Source organism: Trichechus manatus, unplaced genomic scaffold, assembly GCF_000243295.1.
Source record: "Trichechus manatus latirostris isolate Lorelei unplaced genomic scaffold, TriManLat1.0 scaffold00008, whole genome shotgun sequence".
Lineage (NCBI taxonomy): Eukaryota > Metazoa > Chordata > Mammalia > Sirenia > Trichechidae > Trichechus > Trichechus manatus.
Genome location: NW_004443944.1, coordinates 20,706,794 through 20,726,759, shown reverse-complemented (window position 1 = coordinate 20,726,759; position 19,966 = coordinate 20,706,794).

Sequence of the window (19,966 nt, the reverse complement as noted above, 5' to 3'; positions counted from 1 at the left end):
GAGTTCAAACAGCCGACCTTTGGGGTAGCAGCCGAGCACTTAACCACAGTGACACCAGGGCTCCTTAGATCCTAGCACAAGGACTGGCATATAAGAGCTGCTTAGTCATGTTTGTTTCTGGATCTGAATGTGTCCAACACTCTCACTTTACACATGAGGACACTGAGGCCCAGACAGGGGCAGAGCTGACAAGTTCCCACAGGGAGCCTGGCTGGAAGCCCTGCCGTCTCTTAGCCCAGCATCCTCTCCTTCATCGCTGCCCTCTGTCCTGAATCTGAGGGCAGAATGGCTCTACCTCCCCTGGCTGCACTACAGGGCATCTCAACGCCTCCTCGGGAAGGTGGTTCATATGCAGGCGTCCTGGAGCTGGCCTGCATTGAGGAAGATGAGCCAGTGCAGAGATGGGGTGGGGGAACCTCCATTAGCAAGAATCCCCCAGCCTCCTATTTCTGGGGTAGGGTCTCCAACTCCCTCCTGCCTGTGTGACCTGTCTGGCCCCCTTCAACCTGAGCTGAAGGCAAATACCTGGATGGAGCAGAAGAGACAGGAGCAGCGTGTCACTAACTGGTGACAAAGGGAGATGGTGGCATCTCTTGGAGGCAGGGGCCAGCCAAAAAGAGTCAAACTAGCTTGCTTCACTCCAAAGCCTCAGATGTCTCATGAATCACCCAACCCCAGCTGCCCCTACAAATCATTTCTTGAAACCAGTTTGTCCATCGTCCGACCCCAGGAGAGTCTCAGCACCTGCCCCAACGAGGCCACCCCGAGCCAGACTCCCCAAACCCACACCTCCCACTGCATCTCCGTTGCCATCCCTGCCACCTTCCCTGCACAAACCTAATCTCATTCCTGATTAAAATTTCTCTCTCTTCCATTTGTAATCATGCACACAGGGATGTGAGTTTTGAAGCCCCGTATAAATATGTGCTTTAGAATTAAACTGGTTCAGCAATTCTTGACAATGATTTCTCAGAAATTAAGCCCAGACAATTTGTTTGGCTGGAGCAGAACATCTGAAACATGCATGATGGAAAGGCAGTGACTGTGCCTGAGAGCCAAACAGCCTCGTAAACAGCGGGTCCTGTGAGGGTGCGAGGCTCCGTGGGAGCATGCTGCCCCCTGGCAGTGCTCGCGGTGTCAGCCTGGAGCCGGAATTCCACACACCCTCCAGGGAAACGAGACACACACCAACTGGGCGCCTACTATGTGCCAGCGCTGGCCCCACGCACTTCCCTTCACCCTGAGAGGACCATGGAGCCCCGAGGAGTGGAAGCAAGCTTGTGGAAGGGAGAAAGGGGCAGGAGTCCATTTTGTTGTGTGGTTGTTGTTACTGGACGTTGAGCTGATTCCAACTCACGGAGACCCCGTGTGTGCAGAGCAGAATTTCGCTCCGTAGGGTTTTCAAAGCTGTGACCTTCCAAAAGAAGCTCACCAGGCCTGTCTTCCAAGATGCCTCTGAGTGGGTTTGAAATGTCAACCTTTCAGCTAGTAGTAGAGTGTTTAACCATTTGCACCATCCAGAAACTCCTTTTGTGTGGTAAATATACGTAGAATGAAACATTTGCCATTTCAACATTTTTAACTTGTAGAATTCAGTGACATTAATTAACGTTCATCATGTGCCACAATCACAGTTTTCAAATTTTTCTACCACCCTTAACAGCTCAGTGCCCCCTAACAAACGGCTCCCTCTCTTTCCCTCCCTCCCTTCTGCCTTTAAAAAAAACAAAAACCGAAACCAAACCTGTTGCCTTCCAGTCGATTCCGACATAGCGACCTTATAGGACAGAGTAGAACTGCCCCCTAGGGTTTCCAAGGAGCAGCCTGTGAATTTGAACTGCCGACCTTTTGGTTAGCAGCTGAGCTCTTAACCACTAAGCTTCCTGCCTTTGACAACCACTGATAACTTTTGGTCTCTGTACATTTGCCTGTTCTAGATATTTCACGCAAGTGGGATCATACGATATGCGTCCTTTTGTGACTGACTTATTTCACTCAGCATGATGTTTTCAATGTACATCCATGTTGTCGCATGTATCAGGACTTCATTTCTGTTCATGGCTGAGTAATACTCCATTGCATGTCTATTTAGTGTGCCTGAAGTGGTAGGTTCTATGCTGCATGAGATTAAAAAGGAATGAATTCCTGATAAGTGTTACAACATGGATAAACCTGGACAACATTATGCTAAGTGGAAGCCAGACACAAAAACTCACCTATCGTATGATTCCATTTATTTGTCCAGAATAGGCAAGTCCATAGAGACAAAAAGCAGATTAGCAGTTGCCTGGGGTTCAGGGAAGAAGCCCTGGTGGCACAGTGGTTCAGCGCTCAGCTGCTAACCGAAAGATCAGTTCGAACCCACCAGCCACTCCATGGGACAAAGATGTGGTAGTCTGCTTCCATCAAGATTACAGCTTTGGAAACCCTATGGGGCAGTTCTACTCTGTCCTAAGCATTGCTATGAGTTGGAATCAGCTAGATGGCAATGAGTTTGGTTTTTTTCTTCGGAGGGGGGCGCCGGGGGGGCTCGGGGAGGAGAGAGTGGAACGAGGAGTGGTAATGAGTATGGGGTTTCTGTTTGAGATAATGAAAATATTTTGGAACTAGACAACTAACTAACACAAACATCCTCAAGTTTCATATCTTTCCCTGACTACTCGCCCACCCCCTCAGGAGCTCCAGCCACCTCCACCCCCCGGAAGGTCTCCTGAACATTTCTGAGCATCCCCAGAGGGTATCCTTTGCTGCCCTGTGTTGTCTGCCAATTTCTTCTCTGGTACCAGGCATACTGCAGCCTGGCCATCTGCATCTGCCAAGAGCTCCCACACTGCCACCTGGTTCTGTGGGAGCATCTGACAGTGGGGAGGGGACTGGATTCTGCACCGAGGGCACCATCTCTTCTCCTTGTAGGAGCCATTGACATGAAAGCTGCAGAGTCCTGGGGCTCAGGCCTGTATGGGCTTCCTAGTGGTCTTAATGCTGCCACCTTTCCAGAGAGCTTAGAAATGGCCCATGGGTGGGGCTGGAGACCTGGTTGGTGACAGGCACTGCGTTGGGCTCAGAAGCTCCTCTCCTGATTGATCCACCATCCTCAAGTCAGACTTATGGATCTGGAAAACCCCTCCTAGAAACCATGTGTTGATAGAACCCTGCCCAGCCTCTCCCCCACATGCCCATCCTCTGGATACATCCCATTCCTAGCATCTGTTTAGCTCAAGTGGATCAAGTATATCCTTTAATTCTTACATATTCATAAAGCACAGATTACTATTTCCATTTTATTGCTAAAGAAACTGAGGTTCAAAGAACAAAAGTCACACAGAGATTCAGTGGCAGAGTCAGAATTCCAAGCCTGGTCTGTCCAGCTTGTCCCCGGACCCAGGCTGCCTCTAAAGACTGGGTTCCTATAATCCAGCAGGGGTCGGGGTCAAGTAGAGGTCTGAGAGCATCACTGACTATCTCCCACCAGCCCGGGGGGCTTTGAGAGGGCAAGCAGTGGACCGATTCCTCCTTGGTGCCCAGGGCCAAGTACAGAGCCCCCAAGGTGGAAACATCATCAGCGAGAGTTTGTTAAGATGAACTGGGCACAGGCCCCAGGAGGCATAGATAACAAAACCGGCCTGGAAAATGACATTTGACCTGAATCTTTCCCCAGAATGTAAGCTAAACAATGAATTAAAGCTGGTTGGGGTTTGGGCACGGTATGAGTTTCCTAAGACTGCCATAAATTACCACAAACTGGGTGGCTTAAAGCAACCGAAATTTATTCTCTCACAGATCTGGAGAGTAAAGTCTGAAATCAAGATGTTGGTTCCCACACTCTCTCTGAAGGCTCTAGGGGAGAATCTATTTCAGGACTTTCCCTTAGCTTCTGGTGTTGTCAGCAATCTTGGTATCCCTTAGCATTTCTTGTAGATGCATCACCCCAGTCTCCGCCGCCAACACCACGTAGAGTTACGCCTGTTACCCTGTCAGTCTCTGTCACTTCTCTTCTTTTCATACGACACTAGTCATACTGGATTAGGGCCCACCCTAATGGGCTCATCTTAACGTGATTACATCTCCAAAGACCCTATTTCCAAATAAGACCACATTCAGAGGTACTAGGGGTTAGGACTTTATCATAAATTTTGTGGGTAGACACAATTCAACCCATAACAGGCATCTTACCTGCTTCATCTTTCTATCTTTCTGTTTCACTCTCTCTCTCTTTTAAGGCTTTGGTCCTATTTTATACACACACATAAATCCAGTCTTAGGTTTTCACAAAATCTTTACGGAATGAGACATTTATCTCAGTGGCTCCCTCTGTGCTCCCACCCACCCTACCCCTGAGCAATCAGCCCTTTCTTAAAGGGACTGAAGAGTTACTCAACATCCTGGGATTCAGCCTTAAACCGTTAGGATTAATTTTCTCCCACACTCGTTGAATGATAGTATCAGGTTTCAGGAGGCTCTTGCCAGGTTGGAGTGGTTGGCCAGATCTAACAATGGAATTCAGAAAGGAGAAATATAAATCCTAGACTCAGTTCAAAAATTGTTCATGTGTCAAATGGAGAAGATGTGACTTTAAAGTGGAACAGCGGTGTGACATGATTGCGCAAAGTATCTGCTTTTGTACTGGGACACATCAACACAAGTGATGTGCTCAAGACAAGGGAAGGGAGAGTTCCCATCTCCTACAAATCATTCAGGGCATGCTGAGGTCTTGGGTATAGAGTTCTGCATTCCTCTCTTCAAGACACACAAATTGGAATATTTCAAACCCTTACTTTCCCCCTCAAAAGTAGCTGGTCCTTTGTTTCCCTTCTTAATTTCTGGCATCATCCTGTCCTCAGACTCCCAGAGAGAAACATCAAAATACCCCAACCTCCACCTTCTCCCCTCCTTCCACAGATAAAATAACCATGTTCTGTCAGTTCTCCCTCCAGAACAACTCCAGTACCCTCCCTCTCTTTCCAGCCCATCTGCATCTTACCTTGTCTTGTGCAGTATCCTCCTACCTGGTCCCTCCTACCTGGGCACACCCCCAACTCCTCATGTCCATTCTTCATATCGTCTTTGGCTCCCTTGTCCCATTGCTCCCCCAAAATAACTATGTCACTTTCTGGCTTCAAAGGTCTCCTCCGGCCCCAATTTTCCTGTGGAAGGAAAGAGGAGGAAGCAGGATTGGGCAGAGGGAGAGGCTGGGCTGCCATGCAGTCTCCACGAAGGTCTCAGCTCTGAAGTTGGCCTGGCCCTGCAGTTGTTCCAAGCTGGGGCCGGGCCTCTATACCTTTGTGTTGTCGAGTCATTGGAGGGTGCTGCCCCATGAATAGGGCATGACCTTGAGATAGGTGGCTCTCTTCAGTGGAGGAACACTGCAGACAGCTGTCAGCAGCTAGGGGAGTTAAGTCCTTCAGTCCTAAAGGAAGATCTGGGCAGTACACCACAGCGTCCTAGACAGCAGCTTTCCCAAGTGACTTCTACTGATGCCACACAGTTCCTGCATGAGTTGTGAACCACTATCATGGCTCCTGCTGGGGGGCGGGCCTCAGACTGGGCATCGGAGATGGGTTGCGGATACTCCTCTAGCCTCCGCCATTGAGTGCTAGGATACCTGGAAGCTAGGTTTCTTGGAAATATCTTTTCCCCTGGGTTCTCTGGCTTCAGGCAGAGACTTGGCCTTTCTTGTTCTGTATTTATTTTTGGTCTTAGAGTTCTTTCCCTTTTGTCCTCCCCCTACTTTATGCATAGCTCACCTGTGATATTGGATTTTGTTAGATCCACATGGGAGAGGATCTCAGACCTCCCACAGTGGCATGATGTGGATAAGGCCAGGCTCCTCTAAAACCTCTCCAGGGTCTTCAGGCAGAAACAGAGGACGTAGGGAGCTTACAGGGGGAAAAGACAGTGAGTAAGTCCAGGCTTTCCCCAACTGGGAGCTGGAGCAGATACTGTCAGCGCCCTGCCCACATGTCCTCCACCTATTCAGGTTACCTACAGTCTCGCTAACAACTTCCTACCTCCAGCATCTGTGTCTCTCTGCTTGAGGGTTTCCTCTTGCCCCTAGAGGATGCCTGGCCTGAGCAAGGCAGGCCAGAGTACCAGTGAGTTAACTCCCCAAGAAGAGACCTTCAACCAAGGAAGGTTAGGAGATTGTAGAGAAATACCCAGGCATGTTCACCCTCCACCCCCACCCCAACCCCATGGGACGATTCTAAGTGGTCTTTCAGCAAGACATCAGCAAGGTTGAGGACCAATTGCTGAAAACCAATTATTGGTTTTCCTCCCTCCTCATCCCACTTCCCTAACCTTTTATCATGCTTCCTCAGATCACCTCCTGAACCCAACATCGTTGTCTCAGGCCCTGCTTTTGTGGGAAGTCAAACAAAGACAGGGACAGAGGACACAATAGCAGGTCAGCTCCTCCCATGTCTTCTCACAAAACCCTCAGATACATATAATGGGGACCATGTTGCTTTGGGGTTGGGGGTACTGAAGTAGGAGGAAGACTGGGAAATCCTACCATGGAAGCAGGACGGTCAATCAAAACACAAGTCATGATTACAGTGCTCTCCTTTGGGGCAGAAGATGTCCATGGCCTGGGCCGCCAGGATGCAGACAGTGTCACATGATCAAATACAACCTTCTAAGACTCTGAAATTTAGGCTAGTCTCTGACTTCTTCAATTTGCCTTGGGACCTGGTAGGGCAAGAGGGAGGGGGCATAGCTACTCAAAAGACCTCTCTGATTCCAGTAACACAATGGTGAGTGAGACAGAGCTGCCATGTGGCAAATCCAGATGGGCAGATGGGCACTGACCACACAGGATTGTACAGGATGTGCTGGGATGGAGAAAAATCAGGTGCTATGTAAGCCTGGAGGAGTGATACCGAGATAAGGGTCAAGAAAAGCCTCTCAGATGTGAGATCCAAGCTGAGACCTGGAAATGAAGTAATGTTTGGAAGTGAAGCTGGAGTAGAAAGAGGGTGAGGAAGAGTGTCCCAGGTAGATGGCATAGCCTGAGCTTAGGTCTGGAGGAAAGAGACAGCTTGGGGAGTTTGTGAACAGAATGAAGTTTAATGTGTCTGGAGCTGGGCACTGTAAATATAGCTGGGTTGAAATTCAACTCTGAGATTCTACCACCCAAAGGACTACTATAAGCTAGTCAGGAAGGAGTGTCAGGGTAACATCTGGAGCTAGAATGGCCATCATTGCCCTGAAACAGGACCATGAAGGGCTAGGAGAAGCCTAAGCTATAGAGCTAAAGTGGCCCTTTCTCTGCTCCCAGAGACTTGGGCAGTCAGGCTGGAGACAGCCAACTGCTAGGAAGACAGCCCAAGCTTTGGAGTCAGACAGGTGAGGGTTCAAAATCCCATCCATCATCTACATGACCTTGGAAATACCCTCTCTGAGTCTCTGTTTGCTCATCTGTGCAATGGGGATAATAGGTATTCCATAGCGTTGATGTGTTGATACAATGAGATAATGTTCATGGGCTGGTGAAGTAGTCAGTGGAAGACCAGTGAGTAACAGTGGAGCTGGAGTCCAGTGACCACACAGGAGGCTGTGACACTCAATCACCATCCCTAGCAAGTTCTTCCCAACTCCCATTTGCTGAAGTTCTGCTTCCCTTGGGAACAGACGTTGAATTTTTCTTGCTCAGATGGTGGATTCCCCTTCAAAGCAGCCATGGCCATTTTTTCCCTCTCTCTCTAACTAACCACAGCTTGCCCTCTCTGCCTAGTTTTTCAACACTCATCAATGGCAATTTGATGGGCTTGGGATCTTATAATGGAATTCCTCCCAGCTACAAGATGAAGCTGGTCATGAGATCAGGGCTCAGACAGACCCACTGGATCCATAGACTGACATTTTAATCATCATGCAGAGGTCTAATATTAAGCCAGAGCTGAATATGGATGTGAATGGAAAATCCCAGACCTGTCACCCCTCACCCAGTCATTGCAGAAATTCCTCAAAGTATGACAGCCTGGAATAGCTGAATTGCAATTTTACAGCTTATAAAATCTTGACCAAATGACAACAATAATCCCTTGTAAGTACAGGGTACTTTACAGCCTCCATTTAACAAATATTTATTGTTTGTTACTATGTGCAGGCATTGTTCTAGGTTTTGAGGATATAATGGTGAACAAATCAGGAAAGAAATACCTGCTGTCTTAGTGCTTATATTCTAGTGCAAGAAGACAGACAGTAAATATATGAATAAAACAAAGTAAGCTAAATGGTGATAGGTGATAGGGGAAGAGCGGTTTGGAGAACTCTAATTTTAAATAAGAGCGGGTCAGAAAATGCTTCAATGAGAAGAAGAGGTAAAAGCACCAAACACGAAGAGATTTGGAAGAGCATTCCAGAAATAATATCCAGTGCAAAGTCTCCTAGGTGGGAGTACGTCCAGCATAATAGAAAATATCGAGGAAACCAGTGTGGCTGGAGCAGAGTACTCTTGCCAGATGCCAGGTCTTGAAACTGTCACAGAGCTCATCTGTTGCAAAACAGAGGAAGGGTCATGGGAAGAGAACATGTATGTTTTCCATAAGAATGTGTCTACAGACACATTCCTTCCAGCCACAGATTTGGCTGGAAGGCATTTCTCTAATCCCTGCTTTCTCAATTCTCTGACACCTGTCTCCTTCCCTGGTTGCCCATTCCGTCATTTACAGCACCTTCTTGATTTGTATACCCCAGATGTTGTCTTCCTCCTGACCTAGATCTTGATTTTCCCTGACCATGATCTGAGTCTCCCCACCGAGTCACACTGTATCAGGCAGATTGGATAAAAGCCTTCCCAGTTTGACTTGGCCTCAGGACTTTTAATATATTACTTAAGATAATACTAGCTGCTGTAAAATGTTTATACATAATGGCTCAAACACAATATAAATTTATTTCTCCTCACATGAAAAGAAAGAAATGCTTTGGATTTGCAGATGACTCTCCTCCAGGTGGTGATTCAGGGACCCAGCTCTTTTTCTCTTGTGGATACAGGCCATCTTCATCATGCAGCTTCCAAGATCTCTATGCTCCTCTGTGTGACATAAAGGGGATGAGGACAGAGGACATGGATGGGAGGCTTTTATGGGCCTGGTCTGGAAGTGGTGCCCATCACTTCTGCTGACATCCCACTGGCTAAAACAAGTTACATGGCCACATCCAACTGCAAGGGAGTCTGGGAAACAGAATCCAGCTATGTATCCAGGAAGAAAAGGAAATGGGTTTGGCAAACAGCCAGTAACTGTCTGTAACATTCAAGAAGCTGAAACTTCCCACTCTGGTATAAAATTAGAGTAACATGGGGTATCTCATTCTGGCCTCAGCTCCTCCCATAAGTCCTAGTTTTACAGCCTAACCCCCGTCATTGTATTCCTGAACGTCCATAGCCCCCAGTTTCTCAGGCTTCCCACTAAAGCCTTCCCTATCCTGCCTATTGCATGTCCAACTAACATCAACTACAAATAGCATATGTGAGCTTTAGCACCAACGGCAGATGAGCAAGACGTGATGAAATTGTAGCTCGAGACCCAAGTAGCATCCTTATCTCGGGGAGAAAACCACAACAGCTTGTTTCTTTACTTCTTTGGCCCCTTACAGTAGCTATGACAGTTTCTTACAGTTTTTTTTAAGATTCAGACACTCCAAGGATGAGCCCTGGACAAGTTAACGAGAAATACAATTGTTGCTGTTGAAATCAAGGGCTGATCATGGTGAAATGTGAAGAAATTATTGCATTGATCCAAGGTTTGTCAGTTTAAGTGCAGGACGTTAATGTTGGGGAAACACAAATGGTCTCTGAACAAAGTGAATCATGCAGCTGCTTCGCCTGCTATTTTTTATAACTGTTATTAAATTAAATACACCTAAGTTCAAATGTCCCCAAGATAATGCATTGAGAATACCTTTTGGGAGTCAGCCGTACTGCCATTTTGATATGCCGATTAGAGCCTACACATTTAAATTCCTTTCTCCCAATCTGCCAATCAAGATGAACAAAGAAATCTAGCAATATAATAAAAGGAAAGGATTTCTCTCCATGCAAGAAACAAGGATGGTTGCACTCAACAAGCCAGAATCATCACAGAATGTCTATGGCACACAGCACAGGTAACATCACCCACATCTCAACATAAGCAAAGGGAAAATCCCATCCAGAAAGCAGGCAGACAGGTCACTAGTAGAACCAAGTTCCTATTCCTTGCCTGCACCCCCACCTCCCAAAAAAAAAAAAAAAATGCTCAGAGTGTCAGAGGCTGCAGATAAAGATGAGATGTGAGACACTGGGTAGGGGGCAAATCTTAACCTATAAGAGATGTGGGGCAGCAGCAAGTGTAGAGGAAGCACGATGCCCAGAGACTGCCAGAGTCCTGCCCTCATCATCTCAGTTCTTACCTATTTACATGAATCCGCAATGTTTTGCCTGAGGGCTCTCTCTGGCCACCAGAGCCAGCTCTGATGGCGTGGGGCAAACCACAGGTATCAAGTCCCCGGAAGCAGCCCTCAACCAATGACAGATGGGAGTTGATATATAAATACCTCAATCCCCTTACCTCTCAAGCAGGGTAACTCCTAGCCACATGTTCTATGCTGGTTCCTAGAGTTCCCAGTGGGGTTAAGTTCCAGTTGTCCCTGCTGGTAACATGCTTGATTATGTACCTTTTATAGGCTTCCTGCTCTTCACTGTCTCCCTTCCTCACTCCCTCATTTGTATGTCCTGACACTACCTGTCAAATAAACTAAAAATCGGTCATTGCCATCGAGTTGATTACAACTCATAGTGAACTTATAGGACAGAGTATAACTGCCCTACAGGGTTTCCAAGGCTGTAATCTTTATGGAAGCAGACTGTCGTATTTTTCTCCTGCGGAGCAGCTGGTGGATTCAAACCACCAACCTTTCAGTTAGCAGCCAAGTGCTAAACCACCATGCCACCAGGGCTCCTTCTCCCAAATAAACTACTTATACTTAAATATTTTTCTCCTGTGGAGCAGCTGGTGGATTTGAACCACCGACCTTTCAGTTAGCAGCCATGTGCTAAACCATCATGCCACCAGCGCTCCTTCTCCCAGATAAACTACTTATACTTAAATCTTTATCTCAAGATCTGCTAAACAGGCAGCTAACCCCAATCCTACTGAAGGTAAGGAGGGTGGGTCAAATAAAGTGGGGCCATTGCCACAGTGGGGTCCTAAGTATTCAGCTGAGTCTGTTAGAGACAGGCCTGGTATCTTAGCTAATGTCAAACTAACATGAATAAAGGAAAGGATCCACCTAGATGGGGTACCCCTCTACGTTCCCCCCCCCCACACACACAAGTAACTAGACTCTACTTTTCTCTCTTTGGGAAACATTTGAGCAGAGGCCCTTACAATATGAGATAGAACCCATCTCAGTCTTGGGCATACATAAATCTCTCAAACAACAAGAAAATGAAAAATCACCTGCCATAAGAAAAGACTCCATGCTGAAAACAATGGACCAATTCTGCAGAGTCTCTGCAAATGCTTCCCTGTATATATACATCTGAGAAAACTTCAGGAAATCTCTCCTAAATATATGCAAAAAGATCCCAAAACACATTGCAAGATGTTAACATTAGGGGAAGCTGGGTGAAAGGTATATGGGAACTCTCTGTAATACCTTTGCACTTTTCCTGTAAATGTAAAATTATTCCAGAATGAAATATAAAAACAACAAGAGAAAAATATGAAAGAAAAGGTCGAAGTTAGAAAACACTTTCAGTAGGAAAAACGAGTATGATCATCAAAATGGCTAAATGTAGTGGAGGCCAAACAACAGACTGGATACGCCAACACCCAAATTAGTGAATAGGCAGATCAGCATGAGAAATCTCCCCAAACTCAGAGGCAAGGGATGAAAAGATGAATACGATGAGACAGAGATGAGGAAGAGAGAATAGATGCTGGGGGTTCAATAAGCTCCCATTCAGAATTCTAGAAGAGAGTGAACAGGGCAGATAGAGGAAAAGCAATAATGAAGGAAATCAGAGAAGGAAAATTCCCTCGACCACAAGCAATGGATCAGCTCCCAAGGATGGTAAGTAAGTACTGGCAGGAAAATCTGCAGTGAGTGGTACAGTGGACAGGAGCCAAAGCTCAGCCTTCCGGGCCGTGCCTGTGCCCTCGGTATTAGCACTGGTGGATGTGGCAGAGAAGAAATGTAAAAAAAAAAAAAAAATTGGCTTGTCTGCAGTTGGACAACACAAAAATCAACGTGGTGGAAAAGTCCAAGATTCCTGGCATTGCTCCTGGTGACCTGAGCTTTTTACATAGGTCCCGAACATCTAAAGAGTGCATAAAGGAATCCTGTTGAGCATGTGTGCACAGCTCTGGGGAATGAACAAAGCTAAGGCAGCCTTTGAGAGGTCTTCCTAAGGGTACGGGGTTTAGGAATGGGTCCCAATGCCTTGTTTTCTCACTCCCTTCCTGATTCCTCAACTTCTAATGCTTTCCATCACTCTCCTTATGCAGGTTGGAAAACTTAGACAACTTTGGACTCATCCTTTTATCCCAGCAGATCTATTTGATGTCCAGATGGTGGCTTTTTACATCTAGTGTCTCTCTCGTATCTATCCATTCCTCTCCATACTTACAGCTTCAACCTAAATCCAAGTCCTTCTTCCTGGACTATTTTAAAAATAACCCATGTGGTCTTCATGCTTCCAGCCTTTGAAACTCAACAGCCTACTCTATACCAAGACTTGGGCCAAACCAGGTGTTATAGGTTAAACTGTGTCCCCCCAAAATAGGTGTTGAAAATCCTAACCTCTGCCTGTGATTAGAATCCCATTTATAAATGGGTTATGTTTGTTACATTAATAAGGCAGGATTAGGTTATGTTCATGAGAATAGGTTATGTTTGTTACGTTAATAAGGCAGGATTAAGGTGTATTTTGAGTCAACTTCTTTTAAGATATAAAAGAGATTAAATAAACTAAATAGTAGAGATGGGGGAAGACAGAAGCCAACCCATATGAAGATCATCCAAAAGCAGAAGCTCAGAAGAAACAAGGACCTTCCTCCACAGCCAACAGAGAGAGAAAGCCTTCCTCTAGAGCCTCCTAAACTGTGAGAAAATAAATGTCTATTTGTTAAAGCCATCCAGTTGTGGTATTTCTGTTATAGAAGCACTAGATAGCTAAGACACCAGGTGCTGTAAATTTAGATGCCCACAAATAAATGAGTGAAGCAAGCAGGGTTAATGATAGGGAGCAATGAGGACTGCAGCAAACTGGAAAGTATATGCTGATTAAAGGGGACAGTGATTACTCAGCTCTATCCCACTGCTTCCCTGTGGGAACATTGGTCCAGAAAGGCCAGATCTTCTACTTTTTAAAGAAAAATAAAAAATTTTCATGTGAAACTTCCTTGCGTTTAGAAGTCGGAAATTAATTTAATTTTTAAATCTCTGAGATTTTTATCTGTTTTGGCCTCTGATGTAGCCACAGCATCTTCTTGAAAGTTAAGAGTTGCATGGATGCTGTCAGACAAGCAGACCTCCAGTTTGCAAATTCTGCACTGTAGAATCTTGTTTAATCAGCATACAACCCAATGGAGTTAATATTATCGTCTTTGCTTCACATATGCAGAATCTGGGCCTCACAGAGGGTAAGAGGCTTGCCCAAAGCACACAGCCAGCGCCAGGGCCGGCATTTAGATTCAGATCTCTCTGATCCCACTATGTTGTTGCTAGTTGGCATCGAGTCGGTTCCAACTCATGGTGATCCCATATGTGTAAAACAGAACTGCATTCCGTAGGGTTTTCAAAGCTGTGACCTTTCAGAAGCAGATCACCAGGTCTGTCTTCCGAGGCATCTCGTGTGGGTTCAAATCACCAACCTTTCAGCTAGCAGTTGAGTGCTTAGTCATTTGTGCCACCCAGCGACAATTCCATTATACTCAAGACAGCAGGAGTTCTGAGTTCTGGTCCCATCACTGTCATTACCAACCTATGGGTTGTTGGACAAGCCATCCTCAACACACCCCTATCCAACATACTTAATCCTGAGTTCTCCAAGTTACCTCTGTTTTGTTTCCTAAATATTTCCATCATTATCCCAATCTCATTATCTTCCCCTAAACTGTGAAATGGCCTCCAATTTGGTCTCTCTGCCTCTAGTGACTCTGGACTATTTTAACAACAATACCCCATGTGGTCTTCATGCTTCCAGCCTCTGAAACTCAACAGTCTACTGTATACTAAGGCTTGGATCAAACCAAATGTCACAAGTCATTATAGTCTCCCCAGTTCTGCCAAATATCATTCCCTGAAAATAGTAGAAGACATTAAGAGAAATAAAAGGCCACATTCCAAGGCCTAATACTTGACTTTCTTTCACATCTATTATCACCCATCTCTCAACCTAATTTCCCACCACTACCACCCCGAGTTTACACGACAGCCAACATCTCCAAACTTCTCACCATTCCCTTACAGCTCTGTGCCTTTTATGCTTCTTTGTCTTTGACTATGCTGTCCTCTCCATCTAGAAGGTTTATGTTCCCCTTCTCCTCTGGATAACTCTTGTTCAGTCTTAAGGACCTAGCTTGAATGACTTCCCTTGAACTTCCCTAAGATTTTAGAATGCTCACAGCTTTCTTGGCAGCCTCCTACAAATGCTTTCAACAAAGCAGCATGTCTCATCCTGTGTCATAATTACTTGCCTATCTATCTGCCTCCTCAGATAGATGGTTCTCTCCTTGTCTTCTTCCATGTGACTGTCCCCATGCCTAACAGAGGCCTATTTTTCAACATGGATTCAATAAATACTTGAGAATAAACAAATGGTTACAGCTTCTGTAGACACATAGAAGGGAGGAATAAAGTGGTATAGTGGTGAAGCATTTGGCTGCTAACCAAAAGGTCGGCAGTTCAAATCCACCAGCTGCTCCTTGCAAACCCTATTGGGCAGTTCTGCTCTGTCCTATAGGGTCATTATGAGTCGAAAGTTATCACATTTAATGCTTTCAATAACCCTACAAGTCAATAATGATCTCCATTTTACCAAAAAGTAAATTGACACTCAGAAAGGAACATACCCAAGATATGACAGTTAGTAAATAACAAAGCCAGAATTTAAATTCAGGTCTGTGTGCTTCCAAAATTCTCACTTTACTCATGATACTGTGGTACTTCCTTTCCATAGTAGCCCTTCAAATATTCCACTGAGCCTCCTTTTCATCTGATAGAGAAATCTCACTTCTTTTAGCCATTCCTTGTATGGTGCAGAGTCATGACCCATCTCCATCCTGAAGATGGTTAACAAGTTCACCGTGGTTCATAACACTGATGTGATTCCCAAGTTGACCTTCTCCTCATTTTCACCCAAGACCCACACAACATGGCTTCCCCAGCCTGTTGTTCAGCAAATACACACTGCTGATTATAATGGAATTTGAGGAAGGAATATGGATCATTCCGTGCACCCTATCTCCCTCACTAAAAAGAAACAAGTAAAAATGTATATCTTCCTGCCTATCTTCTTAAATAATAGATGAGAGGATTTGCTTATTATGTACATTTCATATAAATGGAATCATACTACAGATGTCCTTTTGTGTCTTGCCATGGGATTGGGCAGGGGGAGGGGGGGCACTGGAAGGTGACTGCTAATGGGTGTGGGTCTCTTTTTGGGATGATGAAAATGTTCTGGAATTAGATAGTGGTGATGGTTACAAAACCTTGTGACTAACAAAAAAAAACACTGAAAATGGTAAATTTTATGATATGTGAATTATATCTCAATTTAAAAAACTTTTTTAACAATGCAGAAGAAACAACATAAAATGTTCTACAAGTCAGCTATCCTGCACTCTTCAAAATATCAATGTCATGAAAAAAATTTTTAATGTAGTAGAAAATTATAGATTAAAAGAGGATAAAGAGACCCAATACAAAAAAAAAAAAAAAAAGATGACAAAGAATGTAGGGTAGGCACTGATGGCTACTTCTCTCAACATTCGTTCCCAACCCTTTTCTTCTTACCTTCCTCTACTATCAAGGCTGTAAAGGAAGGGTAAAACTCAATCTCCCAGCCCCTCTTCCAGCTAGAGGTGGACATGTGACACAGTTATGGCCAATGAAATTTAATGGAAATCTGCTGAGGATTTCTAGGAAAGCTTTTGCTTTCATATTTCTCCTTCTTTCTGCCTGAAAATGTAGCAATGAGCCTGGAAATGGAACAGCCATCACGCAACCATAGGCAACAAGTTCCACAACAAAAACTGATACATTAAGAATAGAGGAGTATAAATCTAGACCTGAGTCTTTGATGGCATCTTTGATCTGCCATACCAGCCCTGGACTCCCTACCTCTAGACTTCCTGTTTTATGAGATTAAAAAAAAAAATCCTTTACGCTGGTGTTAGTCAGTTTTTTTTGTTTTTGTGTTTTTTTTTTTTTTTGCAGCCAAGGTCATTCCCAAGTGTTCCAGGGAGATTTCCAGAAAGATGGCCAATTGCTTAACCTGGCTGTGCCTCAGTTTCCTCATTTGTGAATTAAGAATAATAATGAGGATTTGACGAGAAATATCATAAGGTTGATGTGAGGACTAAAGTAATAAATACTATGAAAGCATGAAGACTAGAGCTTACGCGTAAGAACACAACATATGTTAGTTATTGCTGTTATTATAACTATTATTAACAGCAATACAATATTGTTATTATGGGATGAGAGACTGTTCATAGAATTCCACACTCTGAAGTCCATCAAATTGATCAAAAAGAAACCCAAAGTCAAGAAGAAGTCTCCAGTGATGGACGTAGGCAATATCCATGAACCCATACCACAGATGCTGGATCACGAGATGTGGACCAAACCAAAGGTAGACACTGAGAGACAGTATGGTTTGGTGAGTAAGAGCCTGAGCTCTGGAATCAGCTTCACTGAATTTAATTCCTGGATCTGTTGCTTACTAGGTTGAAATGTTAGGTAAGTGACTTAACTTCCATGAGCCTCTATTTCCTCAGCTATAAAATGATAATGATGGTAATAAAAGTTTCTAACTCAAAGAGTTGTTGTGGAGATGAAGTGAGGTACTGTACATAAATCGCTTACCATAGTGCATGATCCATAGTAAGTATATGCATTCACTGCTGATGTTGCTGTTGTTGTTATTGCTATTTCCAGAATCTTGAGAAAGGTGTTTGGTAAATACTTGCTGGAAGAATGATAGGTGGATGAATTGGATAGATGGATGGTTAGATCAATAGATGGATGAATGGACAGACTCTTGGAGGTTGGAGGGTAAGGAGTATTTAGGATACCTTGTTAGCCCTGAAAGAGTTAACACTTCAGTGCACACACACACACACACCCATAAACCCAGAACCTGCCTGGACTACCTCCTCTGTCTCTGCAGAGCGAAGAAGATATCCTTAATCCATAGCTTCAGTGTACATCTAAACAAAAAACCAAACCCATTGCCATTGAGTCCGTTCTGACTCATAACAACCCTCTAAGGACAGAGTAGAACTGCCGCATAGAGCTTCCAAGGCCGTAAATCCTTCTGGAAGCAGACTGCCATATCTTTCTCCCACAGAGTGGCTGATAAGTTTGAACCGCCCACCTTTCAGTTAATAGTCGAGCGCTTTAACCACTACACCACCAGGGTTCTTTTCAGTATACACAGCCCCTGAAAAATCACTTCTTAACAAAACTTTAAAAGAAAAAATCTTGCACTGCCGTGAGAATTATAGGTTGTCAGTGGCCTAGCATTAGTGCATATCCCCAGATTTTATTTATTTTTAATAATACAGTCACTGGTCCCTTCGATCATGGGGGCCATGCCATCTTCGAATCTCTCTGCTGCTTTCTGACAGAGAAGGGGGCCACCTGTACCTCCCTACCCCAAGCAAGCAGGCCAGCTTCAACCAGACACCGCCATAGATCATCATTAGCTGTTCCCTTCAAATGTGGGTATGGAGGGAGAAGGGCAGTGAAGCCCACACCAACCTCAGGCACAAAGACAAACCTCAGCTTCATTCACTGAAAAGTAATTACAGGGACTGTCAGAAGCTGGCACGGCTTTACTTTCAAGTCGAGGAAGCTGCAGGAACCGAAAAACTCCACATATTCAAAAATAATCACTGAATCCCCACAGTGAATTTGTGGGTCGATCACTCATCACTCTCCTGCTCCCATATAAAGACATCTGCAAAGTATTTTGTTGCTTTCAAATGGAACAAAAAAATGAGTTCTTGCCTTTTCAGTGATCCCCTTATGGGCAGGGGCAGAGAACTGGTATTTATTAAGCATCTACTATGCGCTGCGCTAGACACTTTATGAATATCTCTTCATTTCAATCCCACAACACCTTGTGAGGTTGACATTACAGTTCCCCTTTCACAGATGAGACTGGATTTCAGAGAAGCTCAATAATTTGCACAGGGCATAAAAGTGAGAGTGGAATCTGTACTCACATTTGCACGACTCCGAAGGTGGTGGGAGTCCCCAGAAGCCCTCACGGTCATCTCAGTAGTTGGTGTACCCTGTGGCTGATGCTGGGCCTTGCCTGCCACACACCTGCCCAGCTGCCCGCAATGATGTCCTGTCAGGTGAATGCTCCAGCCCAGCCAAACAGATTCTCACGCCGAGCTGGCCTGGTGCCACTGCCCACACACCCAACTCAGAGTGCCAGGGGTGACAAAGCTGCCCAAAATCACCCCTCTGCACACAGCATCTGCCCAAATGGCCCCTCAAGCCTTATTCTGGGGTTTCATTCCAGATCCCTGACAGTGTAGCTGTGGCCAGGTATCTTGACTAATTCCTACCAACCCCACCCCCAGGACTGCGCCAGCCCTCTCAGGTCCCTGGCTCACTCCCACATCACCTTCTTTCTATTCTTCCTGAAACAGGTATTTATAGAGTGCCTTCTCTGAGCCAAGCTCAATGCCAAGTTCCAAGGGTCCACAGTAAACAAGACAGTCACAGCCACTGCCCTGAGGGAGCTGTTAGTCTAATAAAGGAGAGGAGACAGACACTTAGAAATCAGACAATCAGAGATTAAACTTCTCCGGAATCCACTCAACAAATCCAACGCTCCAGTGGGAAGATCCCTTGTAACAGAGCATCCAGCACCAAGTTGAACATCATTCCATGGATTATCTCAGTTGACCCTCCACAAGGTCTGCAAATTAAGTATTAACAAACCAGTTGTCACTGAGTTGATTCAGACTCATGGCAACTCCATATGTGTCAGAGTAGAACTGTGCTTCATAGGGTTTTCAATGGCTGATATTTTTAGAAGTAGATTGCCAGGTCTTTCTCTTGAGGCACCTCTGGGTGGACTTGAACTGCCATCCTTTTGGTTAGCAGCAAGCATATTAACCAATTACACCACCCAGGAATGCCTAAGTATTAATATCATCCTTGTTTTACAGATGGGGAAACTGAGTCTCAGAGAGGCTAAAGCAAGCTCAAGAGCACACAGTTGGCAAATGGTAGAGCCAGGGTTTGAACTCAGGCCATCTGTTTCCAGAACCTGCCATCAAGAGCTACATAATAATGTGTCCTAGAATGACAGACACTGGTAGCCGATAACCTCACTTACTTTGAAAACCAGTTTACAAAATAATTCAGATAGAGGCCAGCATACTCACTGTGGCCAGACATCATCTTTTAAAACAGCTTGTTTTTACCACTCGACAGGTGTCCAGGTGGCTCAGACACAAATCGGGACTCATTTCTTTGCCAGGAGGGAGAGCCGTTGCCCAGGATAGAGGACAAGCCCTCCTGGAGCCTTTGGCAGGCCCGATCTGTCTGGCTGGCTAGTGTCCTGAGAGTGGCCGCAGCTGACGCCCCCCTCTCCTCACAAGCTTGGGTAAGGGACATGCAGATGGCAAGAGCAGAGCAGCGCAATTGATTTCAGATCACTCTTTTCCCAGATCCCAGGAACCCATCAATTACTGGTACACATGCAGCCCATTTGGAGGATGGATAT